Below are 23,384 nucleotides of genomic sequence, written 5' to 3'. Positions count from 1 at the left end.
TGTGTGTGTGTGTGTGTGTGTGTGTGTGTGTGTGTGTGCGTGCAGGTTGTTTGTTCTGTCTGTTTCTGTGTTGCCCTGCGACAAACTGGCGACTCGTCCAGGGTGACCTTTGATTTGGTTATGGCCCAATATCAGATTTGGTTGAAAAAATTATCACAATACAAACTTCATATTCAAATTTAAAAATACTTTATTGATCCCAAAGGGAAATTAATCACTACATTAAATAAATCAGTATCAATAACTGTTGATTTGGTTGTTTTTTTTTACATATCTGAAATACTACCTAACTGGTAATGTGACCTTCACTGTTTTCTTTCCACGCTGTTGTTTATTTTTTAGCAGTTTTGAGGATTGGTGGCAGAACCTTAAACTGCTGCTGCACAAGTCAACAGGTTGTTGCTATGTAACCAAAGAATGAGTAAATTGCTAGGTAACCAAAGAATGTGTTAGTTGCTAGGTAACCAAAGAAATTCCACCAGCCTTGCTTAGCTAGCTGTAAGCCTTTCCTCTGCCTACATCTCCCAGGATGCTGTGCGGTTCTGGATCAGAGTTCAGTGACATAGTTAAATTGTACAACCCTACATAATATCACACTAGTTCAGTTGAGCTTAGTACTGATTTTTTTCTGTTAAGATAATGCATGTACATTTTTTTTAAAGATACAAGAAAGAGAAAACAGATTAATTCAACTTAAAAACAAAAACTTTTAATTTAACTCCGTCCCATTCAGTCAGACTCAGGAGAACGCGAACTTCTAGTAATTAATAAAAAGCTTCCCATTTAAAAAAACAGCAGGGTATTCAGAATGTGGGCACCTGTGTCATAATTGTCGGGGTGAATTATCATTACAACTCGATTCACATTCAGCTTAGGGAAAGAAAAGGATCTTTAACTCAGCTACACACACACACACACACACACACACACACACACACACACACACACACACACACACACACACACACACACACACACACACCATTGATTCCCAGAGAGACAATAAGAGTATGAGATGAGACCCTGCAGGTAGCAGGATGTCATGCTGAGAGTCGACAGCTTGCTGCAAAGCCAAGAAAAAGAGTTGTGTCATTAAATCACTGAAGCCTTAACAGTTGCTTTGTGTTGAAATCATCCCTAAGTTAATGTTGCCAAGCAACAAATACAGTCTCAGGCAGTAAGAGGACCTGCAGCCAAAAATCGCTTGGCAGMTAAACTCTGCAAAAAAACAAAAGAGGAACTGGATGATCAGAAGAGATTTTAGAAATTAAAAAAATTAAATGGAAGGTCAGATTCCAGCCATTTAGAGGACAGGATGTGCAGAAAAGAAGACAGTTTGCATTTTATAAAACTGACATGGCAAGTATGCTCTCTGGTTTTTGTTAAATTTCACATCCACCTCCAAAAAAAAAAAAAAAACCCCAAAAAAGATCTTATATTAAAATCAGAACGCTGACTCTTTGTAAGGTAGTTTGAAGGAGAACGTAAATGTGCTGAAAATCAAATTTGTGTGCTGGAAGTAAAAGACGCAACCTAAAATAAATATACGCATGCATAGATGGCATAATAAAGATTTATGTTTTCTGCTTTTTTCTGTCCCATATTAACTTAATTTTGATGTATTGGTTTATTTCTCAGGGATATTGTACAGAAAATACGAGGTTAAAAGGTTTAGACAAACAAAAGCTTTACATTGGAGTGCAGTAGTTTTGGTTCACTTGGTTCATGTATTTCCAAGCTTAAAAGGCAGTTTAAGGTTACGTCGCAGTATTTCATGCTGATTGAGGCTCAGACTTTTACAAAGTCACTCCAAGACTTTCGGCCTTGGCTTGGTTTTTTTGTTTTTTTTGTTATTTAGAGGAGGACTTAGTATTTGCGTTTTATAAATGTGTGCAAAACTGTCATTAATGTTGAAAAAAAACACACAGTTGCTGCGTTTCTGTTCATGTGCTAAAATAACATGTGAATAAGTTTGTTCACATGGTAAGTCTTTAGAAAACATGTTCCTCCAACTACTTCCTGTCTTCTTCTTCTTTGTGGTTTATGCCAGTGGCAACATCCGGTTGTTGGTCATGTGACTAGTGTGATGCAAAAAAGGGGTTTTCACTGCAGTTTGGTGAAATAAACCAATTTTGATTAAAAAAAACAACAACAACACATCATTCTAGCACCAAAACCTTCTATCAAAGAATAAAAACAAACTGCTATGTTTCCATTGAGCAAATTTATTTTCAAAATGTCAAATTGCGCAATTAGTTAGTCAACGAAAACGCAGCTTATGAAACATAAGGAGATGATCTGATAGCTGCACAATTCATAACTTACAGAAACTTATTCAGATCCCGAAGCTACAAAGCAGCTGCATACGTCACACGATCCCCAACATGTTTGACCGTCAGAACGATTCTCCTTTCACCGAAACGCTCTGAGTTTCATGCCCGACTGATACCGTGTTTTCCCGAAAGTAAGACAGTGTCTTACTTTCTTTTTATCCCCAAAAGCCCCACTATGTCTTACTTTCGGGGTATGTCTTATATTGGAAAAAAATTGTCGAATTTTTTGTTTTAACCATAAAATTAACATTTATTAACAACCTGAACAGTATTGTATTCGCCACAAAACAGTTTTATAAAAGGAAGTGCAGGGGACGGCGCGGTGACGTATGGAGAGGGGGACGGTGCGGACGTGGGCAGGAGGCGGCGCGCAGCTAGATGAGAGGGAGGCGGCAATACCCCCGTGTTTCCCCGAAGTCTTACTTTCGGGGTACGGCTTATATTAGCCGACCCCCCTGAAACCCCCGATAAGTCTTACAATCGGGGAAACACGGTAGATGTCACCGATTTGTTTCCCGTTTGTTCATAAAGTCCTCGATGAGTTCTTAACCTGGGTAATCCAGAGTTGAAGCCGCCTGTTGAGTCCGTTTGCAGGGTGATGGGAGTGACTAGAACATTTTAATTAAATTCAAAGCCAGACATTTTGCAAACAAATGCATCCCCAGGTCCTCTGGGTTTTCATGAATAACAACAATAAAGCTTATTCCTAAATTCCCATTTTGTTGGCATCTCAACAAAGTTAAGTTTCCTTTATGATCCTTTACATCATTCAATAAATAATACAGACAAAGTGTTTTTATCTGCGGTTAAACATGGATTTCAGCAAGGGAATCTCCACTTTAGTGCTCTGTCAGCTAAATATAAATACATATAATGTGTTGTTTTATGCCTGTTGTAGTCTTTAAATGATTCAACCTAATCATGCAGACAGATTACATTCATTCCAAATTGATCCTAGTTATCAAAAATGCAGCCAAGTTCAGTTTATTAATTAAATTGGTTAAAAGTCTGGTTTCCGAGGAAACCAGGCAGATTGAATGGAGTTACTTTCTTCCCCTCCTCCTGGATGAGCATGTAGCAAACCGTCGCTACACGCTGAGCAGGCACTGGCTCAGCTTTTGCTGCGATTATAATGTGCTCTTCTGCCCACAGAGCATGCATGGGGATCCTGCAGTAAAATGCAGATTTAAAACGAAACGGGCAAAATTTAAATATCGACGCCAAACTACGTGCTAAAAACGATCCCTTCTACAAACTGCAGTATTTTCTGATGACACACATAGTTCTGGGTTTGTCGTTTCTCTTTCCCCCCATAATGTTTTCATACTTCATTGTGTCTCATTTGGCACTTTGTGAATGGAGGTTGCTAGGCAACTAGGGTGCAGTAAAGCGTGGCAACATGAGTTTTGTATTTAGGCTTATTAGGAATTGAAACAATAGCCTTAAGTAGTGTAGAACAGCACTTAGCACATTGCAATACAGCGTGGCAGTAGAGTACTGTGATTTTTATATGTAAATATATTTTACATTTGTTTACAAGAGAAAAAAAAATCAACCAAAGAGAGAACAGCGTAAAGAAAACGTGGAAGCTAAGGTATCTTTATGCAGCGGTTTGCACTGTAATCACACGCTAATCTTTGGTTTTATCTCTAGATAAAATTTATGTTGTCTCTGCAAAAACTTCAGAAAAAAGAAAAATCTAAATCTAGTGAATTTTGTCTCGTACGGCTTCACTTTTAATTTTTTCTTAGCTTTTTTCTCAACCTTTTATTTTATCGGCTGTTTAATATATGTGTCAAAATCACCCCACTAGTCATTTGTGTTATTGGAGTTCGATTGGCTGCAACACCATTGGTGTAAACTGATCTTGTAAAAAAAAATAACAAAAATCATTGTGAAAGGAAGAAAAAAAATAAAATAAATCTAAAAATATTTTTTAACTACACGTGGAATGGGAAAAATTATTGGTAACCTTTGCAAAACTTCTTAATAAACCTTGAAATTAGTCAAGTAAGAGTAAAAAAGTATTTGGTAAAATGTTTATTCAAGCACTGAGTAACTGATCAAATTATATCAATCATTTAAAAATTGCATAATCAGATGGATAAGTGGAAATTTTGTTTTTTTTTATGGACCAAAATGACAATAATTCACAAAAGTGACAAATATTTTTTCCAAATCAGTTTTTTTCAATAAAAGATTGATGAAACTTTAGTAAAAACTGCTGATGTCCGGTGAATCTTTGGTTAAAACATGTTTATTTCTACCCTCTGTTTTTGGTTCAGTGGGTAAAAAATCCAGAAATTTTACTCAAGTAAAAGTAGAAACTAAAGCAGAGTAAAATAATCTTAAACACATTTTTTTCCCAAAAAGTTACTATAACTGAGTAAATGTAAGTAGCTACTACCCCACTGTGAACATCACCAAACAGGTTTCTATTTTTACATTGACTTTATGTATCAGACGCATCAATGTCAGCCAAAAATTATAGAAAATAAACAACAAAGGGTCTAAAACCAAAATTATTTTATTACACAGCAGTGCAGAGAAGAGGCAGGTTTTTGAATAACCAGTGTGGCTCAGATCAGAGTTTTTGATGCACCAGTTGCTGTAGCTTTAAGTTAAATCTTTGTTTCATCTGACTTGACTCCAAATTCACAACTTGAAGATTAGGGTGATGGCAGAGAGGCTGTCCAAACTCAAAGATAAATGATGAAATAAAAACAATCCACTGATTATAGAAAACAATAACAATTCAAACATTAGCAGGATTGTAAATATTTCTATAGTTTGTCTCATTTTCTATCAGAAACTTCTTGATTTAATGTAAATAATGGTAAATCTACTGATTTACTGTAGAGTCAGTTTGACCTGCTGAAATACAGAATACATAGAAAACATGCAGCTTGTCCCATATGTTGCCGTCTTTCAATGTGATTAAAAATGTGATTGCAAACAGCAGATTGTGAGGAATTAGCAGGTTATTGATGTTAAACTCTTGTTGTTACTTTGTTATCAGCACATTAAATCAAAAACATATTGACTGCATATTTTAGTTTGGGTAAATCCAACAACAACTATGATTGTTGGTGTAACAGTTGTTGGAATAGTTGTTGGATGACAAACGATCATGACCTAAATTAGCATTAGCATTTATACAACGGTAAAACACAAAGCTTTTAAAGATTTCACAAACTTCCCCAACATGCAATGATTGTGCTGCAGAAACCTCTGAGACGTAAGGATTTGTCACTCAAATGAGTAAAAATACTCTACGCTGTGAAACCTCGCTGTGACAAATGATGCTTTCTGGCTTGCAGAAAGAAAACCCTTCGCAAGTGGAAGCGGATTTCCCCAGCGCCGCTCTTTGCCACAGAATCATCTGTTTGTTGCCGTCTGAAACAGAGAAGCTGTGGACAGAGTCCTGGTGGATTCGAGGCAATGGCAGTGAAAAGGTCAAAGGTCGGACGTTTTCATAGCAGTGCCTCATTATCGAATGTCTTGTCCGGGTTCTTGTTTGCTTACAACCTTCAGATGCCGTTAATAAAGGCTGTGTGGGACCAGTTGCAGCGTGACGCCACGACAAAAAGCTGATGGTTTCAGTAAAACACGCTAACGAACGTATGGCTGCACAAGGCAACAGGAGGATGATTAATGACTTATCACATTAAACTGATGTGTGATTTTAATTGTGTTTCTTATTTAATGAGGACATTAAATAACAAAAAAGTGAAATCATTCTGTTATGTGCAACTTTATGTTGACTGTTTGCTTAAAATGCTGACAGAACAAACTTCCTCCAGCCGAACAGAAATAAAGCTGAAGTCATCATCTTTGGACCTAAAGAGGAGTCAACGCACAGCTTCAGTTATTACAACTGAAACCAGCAATCAGGCCTGAAATCTGGGTGTAGTGATGGGACTCTGACCTGAACCTTCAGAGCCACATTAACGCAGTTACAAAGTCGGCCTTCTGTCACCTGAAGGACATCTCCGTGTCCCAGGGAGATGTAGAGAAGCTCATCCATGCGTTTATCTTGAGTCGCACTGATTCACAGGTCTGACTAAAAGTTGCAGCTGATCCAGAACGCTGCTGCTCAGGTTCTGGATCAGAGCACCAGATCACCCAGTTCCACAGTCCTTACACTGAGAGAACAGACTTTAAAATCTGGAACAAACTTCCTGAAAGCTGCAAAACAGCCGAAACACTCAGTTCCTTTAAATCTAGACTAAAAACTCAGCAGGTTAGAGTTACTTTTGAAACATAATCAATGAAACATTTTGATTTGTAACGACTGCAAAATGTAATGTTTTGACTGTTGATTGCGTTCTGACTTTGTATTTTTGTGTTTTTATGATGTAAAACACTTTGAAATGTTTTGTTGCTATGCAAATAAAATTTTATCGATTTAGTTTGGTAGTAAAATGTCATAAAGCTCAAGGTGTATAAATATTTTTCCTTTACAGAGCTCTCCGTCTAAAATATTTCTGCTTTCTGCTAGCTTAGTTTCTGTCCATTCTGTTGATGTATTTTTAATATTTAAATTTAAAAATCGCCTAATGCTCTGGAAACAAAGTTTCCTTCATTGGAGGATTTTTGGTTTTCCTTCTCCTCCTCACATTTTATCTCACACTCTGCCTCTCTGTGCCTTCTCTCTCCTTCTGACTTGCGTCAGCACTTCTGCCTGCTGATGAATATATGAATGAAATTATTACTGAAAAAGTACACACACACACACACACACACACACACACACACACACACACACACACACACACACACACACACACACACACACACACACACACNACACACACACACACACACACACACACACACACACACACACACACACACACACACACACACACACACACACACACACACACACACGCACACACACAGACAACTTTTCTCCAGCAAATCCGCCACATGAGCTCATGAAGAGATAAATATTTAAATCGGCTCTTCAGCATTAAAATGAACAGAATTTCTTTCTTTTTTTTTAATCGTCAGGTGATTTTCTTTGTTCCTCTAACATTTCTTTGTTTCTAGAGCAAATATTCATCCTTTTGTTTCCTAAAACATGTTTGTTTGTTTTTTTTTACAGAGGACATAATTGGCCCTTAGATCCCAGACATGATGGACGAAGGACAAAAAGCCAAAACTGAAGACAACAAAAAAAAAAAGACAAAGAACGCTGCGGAAAGAAACTCCGACGGGTAAAACCTCCAAGTCGTCCCTCCCTCCCCTCCTCCGCCTTTCGACTCCTCTAATTTCATTCTTTCTTTTTTGTCTCCGTTCTTCCTTCATTTTGCTGTTTCTATGGCAACCGTTTGTGCAATCACAGAGGAAGAAATGATACCTGAGGGGAGCGAGCGAAGGCAGCCGAAGAGCAAACAGACAGATGAAGATTGATACGGAGGACGTTCAGCTCTCAACACGGCCGTCCTGTAATAAGCTTCACAGACGAGCGTTAAAGAGGAAATGCGAAGAAATGACGAATTACAATCCGGGGATTGTAAATGCAAAGTGTGACTGAACCATCTACCCCCCGTTTGGAAGATATAAAGGCAGAGAGAATAAGGAAAACATCTTTGATTGTTAATTATTAACAAAAGTTATCTGCCGTTTTCTGTCCCGTGGAGTGTAAAAGGTTTTACTGGGTGTCAGGGAACAACTTTAAGTTGGCCCACTTCTGGATGTACTAAAATCAAACGGTGAATAATTTAATAATGCCCTCTTAGCTCTTCACTGTTTGGGAAATGTAATGATTAGCATGTATCTACACAGGAAGTGCTTTAACCTACTTTTTCTGCCATCTGTCTCACGAAATACATGTGGCAATGGTTTAACCGGCGCAAAGCACTTAAATGTTATTTTCTACTTTCAAATGCTGCTATGTGAAAACTTTTTAGTGCCTAAGTAACTACAAAGACTCGCAAAAGAAACAAAATGGCGGAGCTTCCTGTTTACCTCGCTTCTCTAGAGATTATTTTTAGACACAGTTCTGAACAACAGGAAGGAAAAGAAGCAGAAAGTTGGATCAGAACAACGAACGGGAAATGCTTAAACGTAAAGACAGAATATTTATTTTACACTTGCAGATCAGGAAGACTTTAGTTTCACTGCTTTAGTTTTACACTGATCCCAGAAAACCTCTCTGCTTCCCTTTCAAATCAAAATCAAAATCAAATTTTATTGGTACAGCACATTTCAGCAGCAAGGCATTTCAAAGTGCTTTACATAATTAAAATAAAAACAGCATGTGACATTGAATAAACAGTGAGAAAGAGATTTAAAAGAAGATAAAAACATTAAAACTCGCGCCCCTTTCCTGCTGATCTCAGAAGAGAACGTAAGCAGATGCAAATATAAATGTGATTTTTATTTTCTCTGCTATGAAATCAGTTTGTTTTCCCAAAACAAATGCAGTAGCAGCAGTTTTAACAACGTTCAGCTCACTTTTGGAAACTGCTTGTTCCTTCTTTTGGATATTTTGGAAAGGAAAATGTGTTGATAGGTGAATCTTCCACAGATAATATGGTGTCATGTTGGGTTTATCCACAATGTTATGGGGTCATGTTTGTAAACTTACATATTTAAAATTAGCTACAAATGTTTTGTTTTAGAGAAAAATATCCATGTTGATTTTTAAAGCCATATTTTCACCATGTTATTCACACATTTATAAATGTCGGAAATCCAAACTAAATATTTAATTCACAAGCTAAATATGTAGCTTTCAATTAAAAAAATAGTTAGGAAGGAAGCTAGATAGTTAGTTTGCAAACTAAATGTTTAAATCTGAGCTAAATATTAAGCTTTCAAAATAAATATTTATTTCCAAATCAAATATTTGAACATTAAATGTTTAGTTTGGGAAATAAAAGCCTATTTCCAAAACTAAACAATTCATTATATATCTAAATATTTAGCTTGCTGACAAAATATTTAGTTCAAAACTAAATGAAACTAAATTAACTACAAATTTATGTTCAAGCTAAATATGTAGCTAACATGCTAACTAGCATGTTGATAAGCGGAAGTGGAATATCAAAACAATTCCTCTCATCCTATAAACTTAATTTCCTAATGGTGCATAATGGTTAATTATAGCAGCAATTACAATTTATCATCATTAAATAAATTTAAAAGATGGGTCTTTGAAGTCTGAATCTTAAATTGTAATGGGGGATCTTTCACACATTTTTATTATTCGCTGTTTTTTAGCTCATACTATGGAGTTAGTGAGAGAGTCCATCCATCCATCCATTTTCTTTCACCCTTGTCCCTCAGTGGGGTCGGGAGGGTTGCTGGTTCCCATCTCCAGCTAACGTTCCGGGCGAGAGGCGGAGTACACCCTGGACAGGTCGCCAGTCTGTCGCAGGGCAACACAGAGACACACAACCATGCACACACACACTCACACCTAGGGACAATTTGGAGAGACCAATTAACCTGACAGTCATGTTTTTGGACTGTGGGAGGAAACCGGAGTACCCGGAGAAAACCCACGCATGCACAGGGAGAACATGCAAACTCCATGCGGAAAAACCGGGGCCGGGAATCGAACCCAGAACCTTCGTGCTGCAAGGCAACAGCTCTACCAACTGCGCCACTGTGCAGCCCGTTAGTGAGAGAGTCATGATTTCAAAATGTCCTTCAAAGCAGAAGAAAGCTGCGTTTAAGTGACTCGGGGAGAATTTGGTTCAAGCAACACCAGTGTATTATTTTACAGGAGAAAATCACAGATGACTCACAGACTGTTACGTTCCTGCTTGACTGACAACGTATTCAACAGCCCACCTTCTGCCTTGGAGAAACTCTAAATTGCTTCCTTAATAGGGATTAAGACGGGATTTTCTCATTCAGATGTTCCTGTAAAGTGGCCTCTGGAGTGAGTCACGCAGGAGTTGTTCATAAAAGCTATTAACTCTGTTCAGTTGAGCTCAGACTGAAGATTCAGTCTCATGAGTTTCCGTTTGCTGCTGCTTAACATGTTGTGGATTTTCCCCCCCCCAACAAAGTCACAGATTACCAGAGGTGGGCAGAGTCCCCAACAATTTACTCCAGTAAAAGTAGAAAACAGACGTCCAAGAAATTACAACACGTAAACAGATCAAATTATTAAAAATTACATCATCAAATAGACCAAGTTATAAAGATACGTGGATTTTTTTTAACCAAAATGACAATAATTCATATAAGTAACAAAAAAATAACAGTAAAATAATAATTCTTCCCGTAAAATCTCCTGAAAACTTCAGGTGAGTTTTTGGTTTGTTTTTCATTCAGTGGGAAGAAAATCCAGAAATTTTATTCAGGTAAAAGTAGAGATATTTCATAATAAAATTACTCAAGTAAAAGTAAAAAAGTATTTGGTAAAAAGTAAAACACTGAGTTACTTATCAAGTATCAATCATTTAATGTTTAAAAATTACATCATCAGATTTCTTTTGAGTTTTCTATAAAATGTATGAATTTATTCATAAAATTTATTTTGGCAGAAATTTACCTCTTCCGTTGTAGGTAGAAAAAAAGAATCACATTTCTGCCAAAAACTAAGAAATTTTGTGCTTTGACTCATAAAATGTATAGAAGGCTCAAAATAATTTTTTTGAAAATTCAAATTCATAAATTTTCACATTTTTTTGTAGAAAACTTTTGAAATTTCAGAATTTTTTTGGCTGAAATGTTGCGCTTACTATTTTGCATGTTTGCTGTATTAAAAGAAAAACTTTTGGCCTCGATTGAATCAAATTTTTTCAGTAATAATTCCAGGATTTGGGCCACTTTATTTCAAAACATTTGCTCTATTTAGCCGAGTTTAAGTAGGAATAAAAGCTGATTTGGGTCCAGCTTTTCATCTTTTAATCTTGGATATAAAAAGACAAATACTTTGTGTTGTACTTTACATTTTCCTGTGTAAGAAAATAATGTTTGTAACATTTTTACCCTGATTACAAATTACAAGTCTCCATTTGCATCTCTGGGCCACACAAAATCACTCCAAGGGCCACAAATGGCCCCCTTGCCACGCTTTGGACACCCCAGATCCAGAGTCTTAACTAAGACTAAAAGTTAGAATGGTTTAGTTTAAACAAAACACTTCAAAAAGGATTAAATATCAGTTTGATCTTTCCGGTTCTGGCTGAAAAATGTGTAAAATCCAGTGAAAGTGAGAAAAGGCGTTATTGGTGAGAAGGTTTAATAATTTGGTAAATGGGTCTAAGATGCCATCTAGTGATGCTGAAAGGACCAGCTCAGTCAAATCACAGCCTGTGTTTCCTGACTCAGCAGACAGGGCTGATGAGGAGGATGGGTTTCCATGGCAACAGCAGACAGAGAGAAAGCAGAAAACCGAGAAAGGAAGAGAAATAGAGGGAAAGAAAAACGAAGGGCAAGAAGGAGGAAAATGCAACAAGGCCACCGCTCCAAACAGAAACGCTAACCGTTAGGCTCAAAGGTCAAACTTTAACATTTGTTCCTTTTTAATCTCTAGTTTTGAGTCAATAATTCATTAAGGCGCCGCAAATGTTTACCTGCACTTTGCAAATCTATCAAACCAATTTCCCCTGAAGGACAACGAGGAAAAAATAATTAACCCCGTTACTCAAAGTTTTATTAATTCAGCCTCACGAAAAACATTGCTGTCGTTTCCTAAATGCTAAACAGATGTGGATATTTTACAAAGTACTATTTGGTATCTGTGTTGTTACTAACAATGGGAAGAAAAAATTTTTTTTATTTGTTCATCAGTTTAGTTGCTACTGACAAAAATGTGATAAAGATAAATAAAATCCCAATATTTGCAACTCTGATCAGTCACTTTGTAAAAATTTAACATAAATGCTGCATAAGACATAATAAAGGATGTAAATCTGCACAAACGGCTTCAAACTCTAAAAAACTGTGGACTCAAAAGTAGTCAGATAAAAAAGCCTAAAATGAATCAAGTAAGTTTTCCAATGTAGATCCAAAACTGTTTTTTTATTTTACGTTGGTGTAAATTTCCACCAAAATCTCAGAAATTTTGTGATTAATCTCAAATTTTCAAAAGAAAATTTTTATACATTTGAAATTCAAAAATGTCCAAGTTTTTTGTAGAAATTCTCTGATAATAATCTAAATAAATTAAACAAAAATTACTTGCAGATTTCTTTGTATATTTCTAGAAGATTTCTGGGATAATGTCCTAAATTTCTGTACATGTTTTCATGTTTTCATGTATTAAAAGAAAGTTTTCAGTTTCTTTTGGGTTAGTAAATGTATTTTCAGTAATAAAAACAGCATTTGGGTCACATCCTGTTGTGTCCACATTGAAGTCGCTTTAACTTATTACTGCATTTGTCCAGTAAACAGAGAGATCTCTCTTTCAGTATACTTCAACAATTTTCACTTTGGTATAAAGATGTTGCTGTTGCACATCCACACATTTGTGGGGGGAAGCGCCAGAAGCATAAAGAGAAGTCTCTATTTATAAAAATATATGAGATTCAGATAAAATTACACAAATTGAAACAACAGTAAAAAAAATATATATATTTTTGATCAAATGTTTTTGCGCTGAGGATGAGGCAGTTTTTCAGCTGTACTGAAATGCAGAACTGCAATGAAAACACTTTGCAAACAGCACAAGTCATGTGACCAACAGCCGGATGTTACCTCTGCCAGAAACGACAAAGAAGATGATGGTTTGTTTTTGTTTTAGTCAGACAGAGTGCAGCTGGTTCCACCAGAGCTCTCACAGCATCGCACAACTCATGAAAAGTTGTGTGGCATTCAAACGTGTTGAATCCATATTTATTCATAATTAACATAACAGACTAAAATTTCCCCAAAACGACACATTTGTTAGCTGCATAAGACATCAACATCTCCTCTGATGGATGAATTCAGAATACATCTCATGTTTACATCCTTTGCTGCCATGACTTTTAGTGACTTATCCCGTGAGCAAACCAATTCATGTGTGATTTTAATTTCATTACCAACATTAGCAGAATATAGACAAAGCTCTGAGCACATTTATTGCTGCTCGTATCTGGTTGTAAATGATTGTAGGTATGCACAGAAGAATAAATAAAAGACTGAAGATTGTTCCTTTGCCTTTCATTTTCTTTCAAACCAATGCGACGTTTATATTTCCAACGAGAGGTAAACATTGAGAACCTACCAGTACTGTAGGCCAAACAGGGTTCAGATGCCGATGTATGAGGCTTTGGTGAGTCTGTCAGTCACCCTGGATATCAGAGGTGGGTGGAGCTTATATCCCCAGGTGGCGGTCTGTGGTTTGTAAGGTTCATCTCTGCCTCCTCTGAACTCCTCCCCTGAGCCGCTGCAGGGTTTTTATGGGTAGCACGCTATGCTGAACATATTTTTATCACTCAGCTGGACTTTTTCTTTGACTTTCCTCTTAATTTCTGTCTTCATAAGGTTTTCCTGTGTGAAGGAAGGAAACAGAAAACATTCTGTTAGCTCAAAAAGCCTGTCTGAATGGATGCTAATGAGCATTAGTCAAGCAGGGTGGAGGAAGAATTATGCTGTGGGAGACTAAATGAAGCCCCAGCATGGAAAAATGTGTTTGTGGCTTATTGAAGTTCCGCCTTCAATAAGGACAATGAGACTAAACTTACAAAATGGTTTAGATCAGGGGTGTCCAAAGTGCGGCCCGCGGGCCATTTATGACCCTCGGATTGATTTTGTTCGGCCCCCAACTGCTATTCAAAAATTACCCAAGTTTGGCCTGCAGATGCAGAGGGAGACTTTTAATTTTTAATCAGGGTAAAAATTCACACCAACATTATTTCCCTACACAGAAAAATGTAAAGTACTATACAAAGCATTTGTATTTATATAACCAAGTTTTTAAAAAAGGAAACTGAAAACTGGGTGTTTTCCTTCTAATACAGAAAACACGCAAAATTATAGCAGTTTTAACTCAGAAATTAACGTTTATGAAGTTGATTTAACAATAAACAAGTGTCTGAAATTTGTTTTCTAAGCTCTATTTTTTAATTCATCTTAAATTGTAAGTTTTAACTTGCTTCAATTTAAGCCAAATTGTTATTTCAGAACATGCACACATTTCTCTCTTATTTTAACTCACATTATCAAGATAAAATAGGTACATATTTTACTTTAGAATAATTTAAATTCCTGTTTCAAACTGCATGAACAAACCTTCTGACCTGATAATGAATTTGATTAAACATCTCAATGAATTCAGCTCAAGGTAACACATTTCCATCTCAGGATACAAAAACATGCCGCTAAGCACCCTGGGAAATAGTTCTCACTCCTGTCTTTTCTTTTTTTTATTTTTTAAAGTGCTAACCTAAAAACTCATCTGGAGGTTTGACAAAATTAATAAAAAAGTTTACACAACTTACAAGTGTAAGTTTATCTTTCACAAACTCACATTTAAGTTCAAAATCTAGCTGGACTTAAATATAGTAGACACCACTAAATGTGGCTGAAACGTTTTACAGTGAAACAACATTCGCTGTTTGTTGGGACTGCTCCTTTAAGCTAATTTACTTCTGTTTGCCCTGCCTTTCCTCCTACGCTCTGCTTCCCTCTCTTTATCCCGTCCATCCCTGCAAACAAAGTGAGAGCCAAGGGTGAATTAATAAAGGAGCGAAAGTAGAGCACAACTCCCCGAGGTCTGCCTTTTCTGGGACGCTCACACAGAGAAAGGCTCTCAGACACACAAACGACAACACAATCTACATAAATCTAAGGCTTTACTGTGATAAAAGGCAAAAATCAGATGCTACAAAGTGGTAACAAATCCCACGTCATTGTCTGCAAGTAGTAAAACTGAGGAGAATGATGAGAAAATAAGAAAAGAATTAGGATTTTTTTAGCTTAGATGTTAAAAGCACTTTATTATTGGGCTTTCATTCATATTCTTTGTGTTTATTTTCTTTGTAATGATCTGATTGTTCATTTTCTTCTGTTAAATTTTATCTCTGTACTACAGTTTTGATCCTCCAGTCCTTTTGTTTTTCCCAATTATCTTATTTTCCTTTTTTTGTCATTCATCATAATTCCTTCACGTTTCTATTTTTCTTTATTCCCTTATTTTTTAAAAGGCTTGCTTATGTAACTCGATTTATGAAGTGAAGAATATAGAATAGCCACACAAACTGATAAATATTATAATATTATCCACTTACAGCTGATAAAAACAGCTGTTTTTCAACGGGATGCTAACCAGATTTTTCCATACATGCTAGGCTACATGACGGCATGTAGCCTAGCATGTAGCGCGACACTGTCTCCATGGTTACCAATAGTTAGACGCGCACCTTCTCCATAATGCAATATTGAATATCTTTGTAAGTCTACAAACGTATAAAGTATATGAAAGTTAAGTCTTCTTACCAAGTAAAAAGCGTTCGCTGAAAATCTGCGATTAAACCGAGGGCTGCCAGTTGTTATGATTAACGGCTGCTCTCCATCGCCGCCGTATCTTTCCTCATTAAGTTATACAATGAAATAAAAAGTTTGGTTTCTACCCATGTCTGTTTATGCAGCAACCCATGATTATTTTAAAGGGGAAATAAACCAAACAGAGGTGATATTAGGCTGGTTTTTGACAGGCTTTAAAGCAGTGGTCCCCAGACTACGGCCCGCGGGCCGAATCCGGCCCGCCTCCACATTTGGTCCGGCCCCCTGAACAATACCAGAGATTTTTTTTCATATATTGTATTTTCCGATTTATATGTGGATTTTTCTTCAACCACCAGGGGGCTCTGTAGCAGGAAGTGTGTCCTGTAAACTGTGGGTGTTTTGTTTTGCATGGCGCATTGCTGCCATCTGTTGGACTTTTAGGGAACTGCTTGACTTTTATGTTATTTAATCAGTACAGTTGTTTGCTAGCGGTAGAGCAGATGAACACACGTGTTTGTTATGAACGCCGCATTCGAAGCAATGCCTGTAAGTAGCAGCTTCTACTTCAAAACGAGCATTTATGTCAACATATGAGGAATTCATGTTAAAGTTACTTCCCCTCAATGGAATATATACTAGTCAGTCCCAGTGACCGTTTCACTAACGGTTTTTGGGTAAAAATCAATCGAGTAACGCGCACCTCCCCCCTCCCCCATAAATAAAGTTATCCTCACAGGAAAAAGTTTGGGGACCACTGCTTTAAAGGAACTAGGTTGTTTTAACGTCCATCATGGCGGAGCGGGCCGATTTCTGACGTCACATGCAAAGAGTCTCTGTTGAATAACTTTCATACAAAAACCAGCTGTTGAGTCTCATTCCTGCAGATCTAAAACAAGTTACTAGTACAGACAGATAACACTGGTCCTTAACAGGTCTTATTGCTCTAAGCAGTTAACAATTCTGGCTCATCTAGCGAGCAAAAATAAATCCCTCAGGACTTTGATTGAGATTCAACACACCGAAGCGGCACAGTCAGATGCTGGGGATCAAGCCAGCAACTGTTCAATTATTCTTTGAATTTCCTCACATTTCTGCCAGCCACTAAGCTCTTCATCCCCAAATATATCCGCTTTTACTCTCTGCTTCTACCAATAACTTTGTTTTGTTTCATTTCATTGTGTTGACCAAAGCTGAACAGGAAGGTGAATGAATGAAACAAGTAAAAACTCCTCGGTAATCAGTGGATGCTCAGAGGTTTATATGAACTGATTGATTAAAATGTTTCAGAGTCATAGTTTTTATTTGATAAATGATAACAAATGAACAATTTAATTAGATCCACTGTTATACAGAGACAGTTTAAATATTGTATAATCTGACTAATTGTAACAAAACTGCATATAAATGGATGAGCACATTTCCTAGCAACAAATGAGAGAAATAACAATAAAGAACAGACAAAATAGAAACAAAAAAGAAGAAATCTGCAACAGACTTAAATCAGTGAGCAGTTTGTCTCTGAGTATTTAGGGAAAATAGACCTTTCCTCTGTAACTTCTACTCTGTTTGCTTCCTATCTGATCAATAAAGAGAAATATTACCACAGAAAAAAACACTAACGTCTAAACTTGTAGCGCCTTGCGTTACTAAACTATAACATTTTTCTTGAAACCCATCTTGCTGAATATTACTAATGTACGAAGCTAAAAATAAAATACTTCAAATTAAAATGTCCTCCTCATTTAGGCGATGAAACAACCTGCATCACCAAAAATAGTCTGTATGAGATACTGGTGTTACTGGGAGGCCTCCTTCTAAACGGCCTGAACTGGGATATTAAGTTTTATAAAATGAGAAGGTGACGGCTGCCGTCTACATCTATCATGAATAAAGATGAGTGTTGTAATTATTCTTGTTTAAATGCGTAAAATCAAAGTTATTGTCGTTAGGAACATTTACTCAAGTTTCTTATTTAGCAAAATTAATTTAAATGTTTCATCATCACTGAGCAAGACAGAGATTCCTTTCAGTTTTGTAGCTTTTCTTTTAAAATATATTTTTCTTCTTTTTCTGCACCAAAATTATCATCAGCTTCCAGTAAAATATACCAATTTGAAAAACTGACACAGTTTGCTTAGCCAAGCTTTTTCTTTTAATCTAATCTACAATGGCATCTTGGTTTAAAATTGAAAACACACACACACACAAACTCAAGCTTGCCCGAATTTAGCACTTTCAAATACCTCATGATTTTCAGTAAGAATGGAAAACACGTATTGACCGAATGGGATGTCCGGATCAGATATTGGCCTGGAGTCCCGATCAAAGCTTTGAAAATGACAAAACTTAGTTCATATCCTGCATTACGTTAGCTGCATCACCCATATGGAGCTAAATTAGTCTCAAAAAGATTCATAAAGCGCACAACTCTACAACGTAATTCACATAACAGAGGTAGACAGAGAACACAAAAGTTGTACTAAAGAGTAGTTGTACTTCAACATAGTTTTACTGAAGTAAAAATAAAAAAGTAGCTATTCATGAAATTACTCAAGTAAAAAAGTATTCGTTAAAAAAAACTACTCAAGTGCTGAGTAACAGACCAAATTATCAACCATTTAAGAATAACATGATCAAACGGACAAAAACATAAAGTTAAAAGAAAATTTTGGTATTTTAAGGATCAAAATGATAAAAATGTATATAAAAACAAAAAAAATATCTAAAAAACAACAAAAGAAACATTTTTCGCAATCAGTTTCATTCAACAAAAACGTATGAAACTTGAATAAAAACTGCAAGTGTGCGTCTGTGTCTGGTGAACTTTTGGTTAAAACATGTTTGATTTTCATTCGGTGGGTAGAGTAAGAGTAAAAGTACTTCACAATAAAATTACTACAGTAAAATTAAACAGTACAAAAGTTACTCAAATAAATGCAATTGAGTCAACTTTTGTGCACATAATGCACAAGTGACATGATGCATTCAAGGCTGGTGGAAAGCTGGGATATCTGAGAATTAGAACTGTAATGGGGCCTTCAATGCAAAATAAAAGCTTGAATATTTGAAATACGGTATTTTTGTTTGGCCCAGTTGGCCAAAACCGATAAATTAAAAAATGTTACTGGATTCTAAAAGTACAAACTGCTGAAATATACTAATGAATGTTTTTTTCTTTTCTGGTAAAAATAAAAACTCTGAAAACTAAGGAGAGCAGCAGCACCATCTCTATTCATATAGTCATATATTCTGTGTAGCAGCTGAGTTTCTCTGTGCTCAACGTTGCCTGTCTTATTCTGTGGTGTGACTCAATGGGTGTTAATTCACATTACAGGCCAATATCACCACCTAGTGTAAGGAGTAGGAACAGGTCAGACCATTGTGTGACCCACTTTTGATACGGAAACCCCCTTTTCAAATATTTTTTTCTAGGAAACACTCACTTTGGAAAGATGTTTTAATATTTGAGTAATTTTCAATTATTCATTTTTTTAAAAAACAGTTTAATAACTTTTCTAAGCCAGCTGAAATAATACAGGAAACTCAATTTGCAGAAAGAAAACCAATCCACTGAAATACTTGTCATGTATGATAAAACATCGATTCAAGAAAAAAAACACATGACCTGACTATGACATATCCTTCCCAAATGGATTAAAGACAGTGGAAGTAGTGGTAACCAGGATGAAGCTGCCAAAATAAAAGCTCAGCAATAAAACAACTGTGTAAGAGTTAAAAAGAAACTGAACTTTAGACATCATTGAAATATTTTATGTGATGTCCAATGAAATGAAGAGCAAATTGGAAGGAAGACAGATTTTAAGTCATCAACAAAATAAAATTGCAAGAGCAAGAAATAGTCTAAAAAGTGAGAGTTGAGGAAGAAGAAGCAGGAAGATGGAGAAAAGAAAAGAGCCTCTTGCAGAAGCCCAAGGGGTATCCTGCTATCCCAGAATGCTCTGCTCTAACCTACTTTGGTATTTCTGTTTCTGTCTTTGTCTCTGCAGCGCTCTGAGTGGGCTACAGCTACCCAGTACACACCATATTTGAACGGGTTTGTAGGTGTGTGTGTGTGTGTGTGTGTGAGATCAAATTAAACAAAGACCACACATTTGTTTAACTGCAGCTTTAGGAAGAGCAAATCTGCAAACTTTTGATGATTACTGTTCCTATTTTTAAGTGTTTTTAAGCTCTGCATTTGTGTGTTTGTAACTGTGTCCTTAACATGACTCAGTCCAAGTGTAGCCTATATATCTGAGTGTGTATCTACGGGTGAATGGGTTTGTGGATTGTATAACTGAGTGTGTGTGAGTGTGAGTGTTGTGAGGACTCAGTGGGCAGCGCAACGACCAGCTCAGCAACACTCTGTTACCATGGAAAACATCCATCCAGCTCAACTTTCCTCCTCGTATTAATGACTTAAATAGGCATCTACTGATTTATTAATATATATTTAATATTTTTTCTAGATTTTGCTAATATTAATTAAATAATATTGGAGAAAAAAAATACTTATTCCATTGGTAGATTATTTCACTTATAAAATGAGAAAAATATCTGGTTATAAGTGATTTTATTTGCCTTTATCATCAATATTAAGGAATTATTTACTTAGAACAAGCTCCTATATCTTGCTGAAAAATTACTTGTAAGTTAGTTGTGTCTTATTTCAGAGATACTAAGATATTTGAACCAGAAACTAGACCAAAGATACTTGGTAAGATTTTGTGTTTTTGCAGTGTAGTTTTTTTTTCCAAATGAAAAAGAAAACTTAACATAATTCTATGTTAAAGTTTAGTTTCAACAAACAACTTCATCGTGTCTCAAACTGGGCATAAAATGTTCAGAAAATTTTAATTTCAATTCATTCACCTGCTCAAAAAAGGTTAACTAAATTCTACTTTTGTCTTATTTATTCCAACAAAATATTTTTTTCTGACTGATAAAAGACCTGAAACAAAAAACAAGCAGAATTCCCTTTTACAGTGCATGTAAGGTGAGATGTATTATATGATAAATGATATAATAAATAGTGATACACAGCTGGGCTCCACCTGCTGCATGCCCAGCAACACAGACACAATTATACTTCTATTTAAGAGCACTCTCTGATTCTCTCATGCGATATGATAATAGTAAAAGCCCGCCGGAGACATGTGATTTACACATTAACACACGTAACCCTCCTGTTCGTCTCAGCTGCAGTAGGCTGACTTCACGACAGAAACACTCAGGTTTACTGCAGCTATTCTAGAAAAACAGGAAATCAAACTGGTGGTCAACGTCAGTCCAGCAATTTCTGCCTCTATACGTCAAATAAAATACAATAAATAATCTAAACAAACTACTAGTCAATAGCTACCAATCAGCAGTTAGCAGTTATGAAACTAAACGTAGCTAAATGGGACATTAATAATAACAGTTAAAAATACACAAGACACAGCAAAATTACTCATGAAACGCTGTATATAATTAAATTTCCCTAAAATATGTGTTAAAATATAATGTTTGTAAAGAAAACACAGAGCCAATCCTAACGTACCAGTTACCAACGGCAACAGGAAAAGGGGGAGGAGCTGTCAGTTACTGGTTACTACGGTAACCACCAACCGTCAAGAGCAGCAGAGCAGAACTTCCGCATACATTTTCAGCAAAAGACTGGAGAAACAGCTTCATGACTAAACAAAATTAATTTAGGGAATAAATACATTTTGACAAAATTCACAGAGTTACATTTAAACTTTCTAGTCTTTGTCACACTGCTGAGTATTTGGCAATGTCATAAACAGACAAGACGCCATATTTCAAAATCCTCTTCCCTCTGTGGGTGTGTGTAAAATTTTACTGTAACATCGAGGCAGCTTGAATTGTAGTCTATTTTATTCAGATTTTAGGAAAAGCAAAAAATGAAAGACATACTAGAACACGTCATATTTTAAGGTAGTGAACATTCAGTCTGTAGCAAAAGGAAAAATCTGGCAACCATGCTTAATCATATTACTAGAAATGTTTCTCAACCAGTGGTTTCTGCAAAACACGGCACCAACACAAGCCAGTTTCTCCTTCTCTGAACCAACTATTTACTGATTCCAGCATTACTCTGTGGCTTCATCCCACTTTCAAGATACACACCAGTGAGATTTCCACGCTCTGCCTAGATGAAGCACTGATATTATATTTACGATGAGGGGATTGCATGGTTTTCATGGCAACACACAGTTACGCTCATTGTCAGTAAAAACTCGATGTTACTACCAGCTGCCATTATTATCTCATGAAAGATAACTTTTTATTTTTTTATTGTAGTTTGCAATACTGAGAATTTCTGTTCAGAACATAAAGGTACTCAAAATATCAGTGTTAATTATAATTTCTGTAACCCTGTGAGTGCTAGTTGGACCTCATTGTTGTAGATTTTGACAAGATTTTCTTAAGATCAATTAAATTGTATGTTAGTTCATGTTTTTATTAACCTATACTGAAAATTTAGGATGTTTTTTTTTTTTTTTAAATCTTAATTTCACAACTGAACCATAATGTTTGAAAAAAATAATGTAAAATATAATACTACGCAGAAATTTAAGTGACTTTCTGACTAAACAAAAGCTTATAAGTAGGGCTGGACAATATGGCCGAAAATCGTTTCACAATATTAGTGTTTCATATAAGTCAAATATTGATAATTATTGATTAGTTTTTGTCTTATTCACAAAAAATGTCACCCCTGTGCATTAATGATGCACTGGGGTGAAACATTAAACTGCTGCTGCACAAGTTACTCAACAGGTCGTTGCTAGGTAACCAAAGAGCGAGTGCGTTGCTAGGTAACCAAAGAGTGAGTGAGTTGATTCTGTATCAGAGTTCAATGAATTTACTGAAAATCCTATCAGTATTATCAATTGACATTGATCACACGTACATCACATATATTGTTACTGATTTATGGTCCAGCCCCAGATATTAGTCGATTAAATAACACTTTTTTAACCACTAATCATCTTTATGGCAATGTCTATTCTAATATCTAATCTAATGCTTACTGAGCAACCCAACTCTCACATCTTTTAGTAAACTTCTGCTACAGAATCAACACAACTCAAACATTACAGCAGTTATGTTATACTACTGTTTTTAAATCAAATCCTAAGCTTTACTTTCTTCTCTGGTGATGATTCCCTCACATCTGCAGGTTAAATGTGTGACATTGGAAATAAAACTGAAAGCTTTCCCTACGTCTCGGATTATTTTGACCACTTGGAGCACTGGAATGGTTAGCTGAAACTAAAACGGGGAAAAACAAATAAACAGATCACCTTACATTACTATAAAGTTAATGTATCTCTTCCTGAAATGGCAAACCACGAAATTTTGCACCCTTGATTCCAGTAGACATGCACTATTCAGAATGCATCTAAAGTGGCAGATGCTCCAACTTTATAACAGAATTTGATTTCTAATGAACTGTCCTGTTTTTCCACATATATCAAACTATGTAATGCCAGGACAGATGGCAAGAAAAGGAAATTGTGTCGCATTTTGTTTATAATTTTCTATTTATAAACCTTGGAGGTGAGTTTCCATCCATCCATCCATTTGTTTACACCCTTGTCCCTCAGTGGGGTCAGGAGGGTTTGCTGGTGCCTCTCCAGC

At 36.1% G+C, this 23,384-nt stretch overlaps 1 protein-coding gene across 5 annotated transcripts in view; it reads right to left on the bottom strand.

Moving 5' to 3' along the window:
- lrrc7 (leucine rich repeat containing 7) overlaps positions 1-23,384 on the bottom strand; it is a 153,715-nt gene that overhangs the window by 115,733 nt on the left and 14,598 nt on the right. For 3 of the 5 annotated variants that reach the window (XM_017304404.1, XM_017304403.1, XM_008406230.2), the window contains one exon: positions 13,513-13,778. The exons of 1 other annotated variant lie outside the window; for it this stretch is intronic. The gene's annotated coding sequence lies outside the window, so the exon portion shown is untranslated. Of the gene's footprint in view, positions 1-13,512; positions 13,779-15,725; positions 15,750-23,384 lie in introns of those variants that run through there. One more of the 5 variants, XM_008406231.2, reaches the window with a different exon arrangement.

This window comes from Poecilia reticulata, linkage group LG4, assembly GCF_000633615.1.
Source record: "Poecilia reticulata strain Guanapo linkage group LG4, Guppy_female_1.0+MT, whole genome shotgun sequence".
In the NCBI taxonomy this organism is placed as follows: domain Eukaryota; kingdom Metazoa; phylum Chordata; class Actinopteri; order Cyprinodontiformes; family Poeciliidae; genus Poecilia; species Poecilia reticulata.
This window is presented reverse-complemented; position numbering and strand designations above follow the sequence as displayed.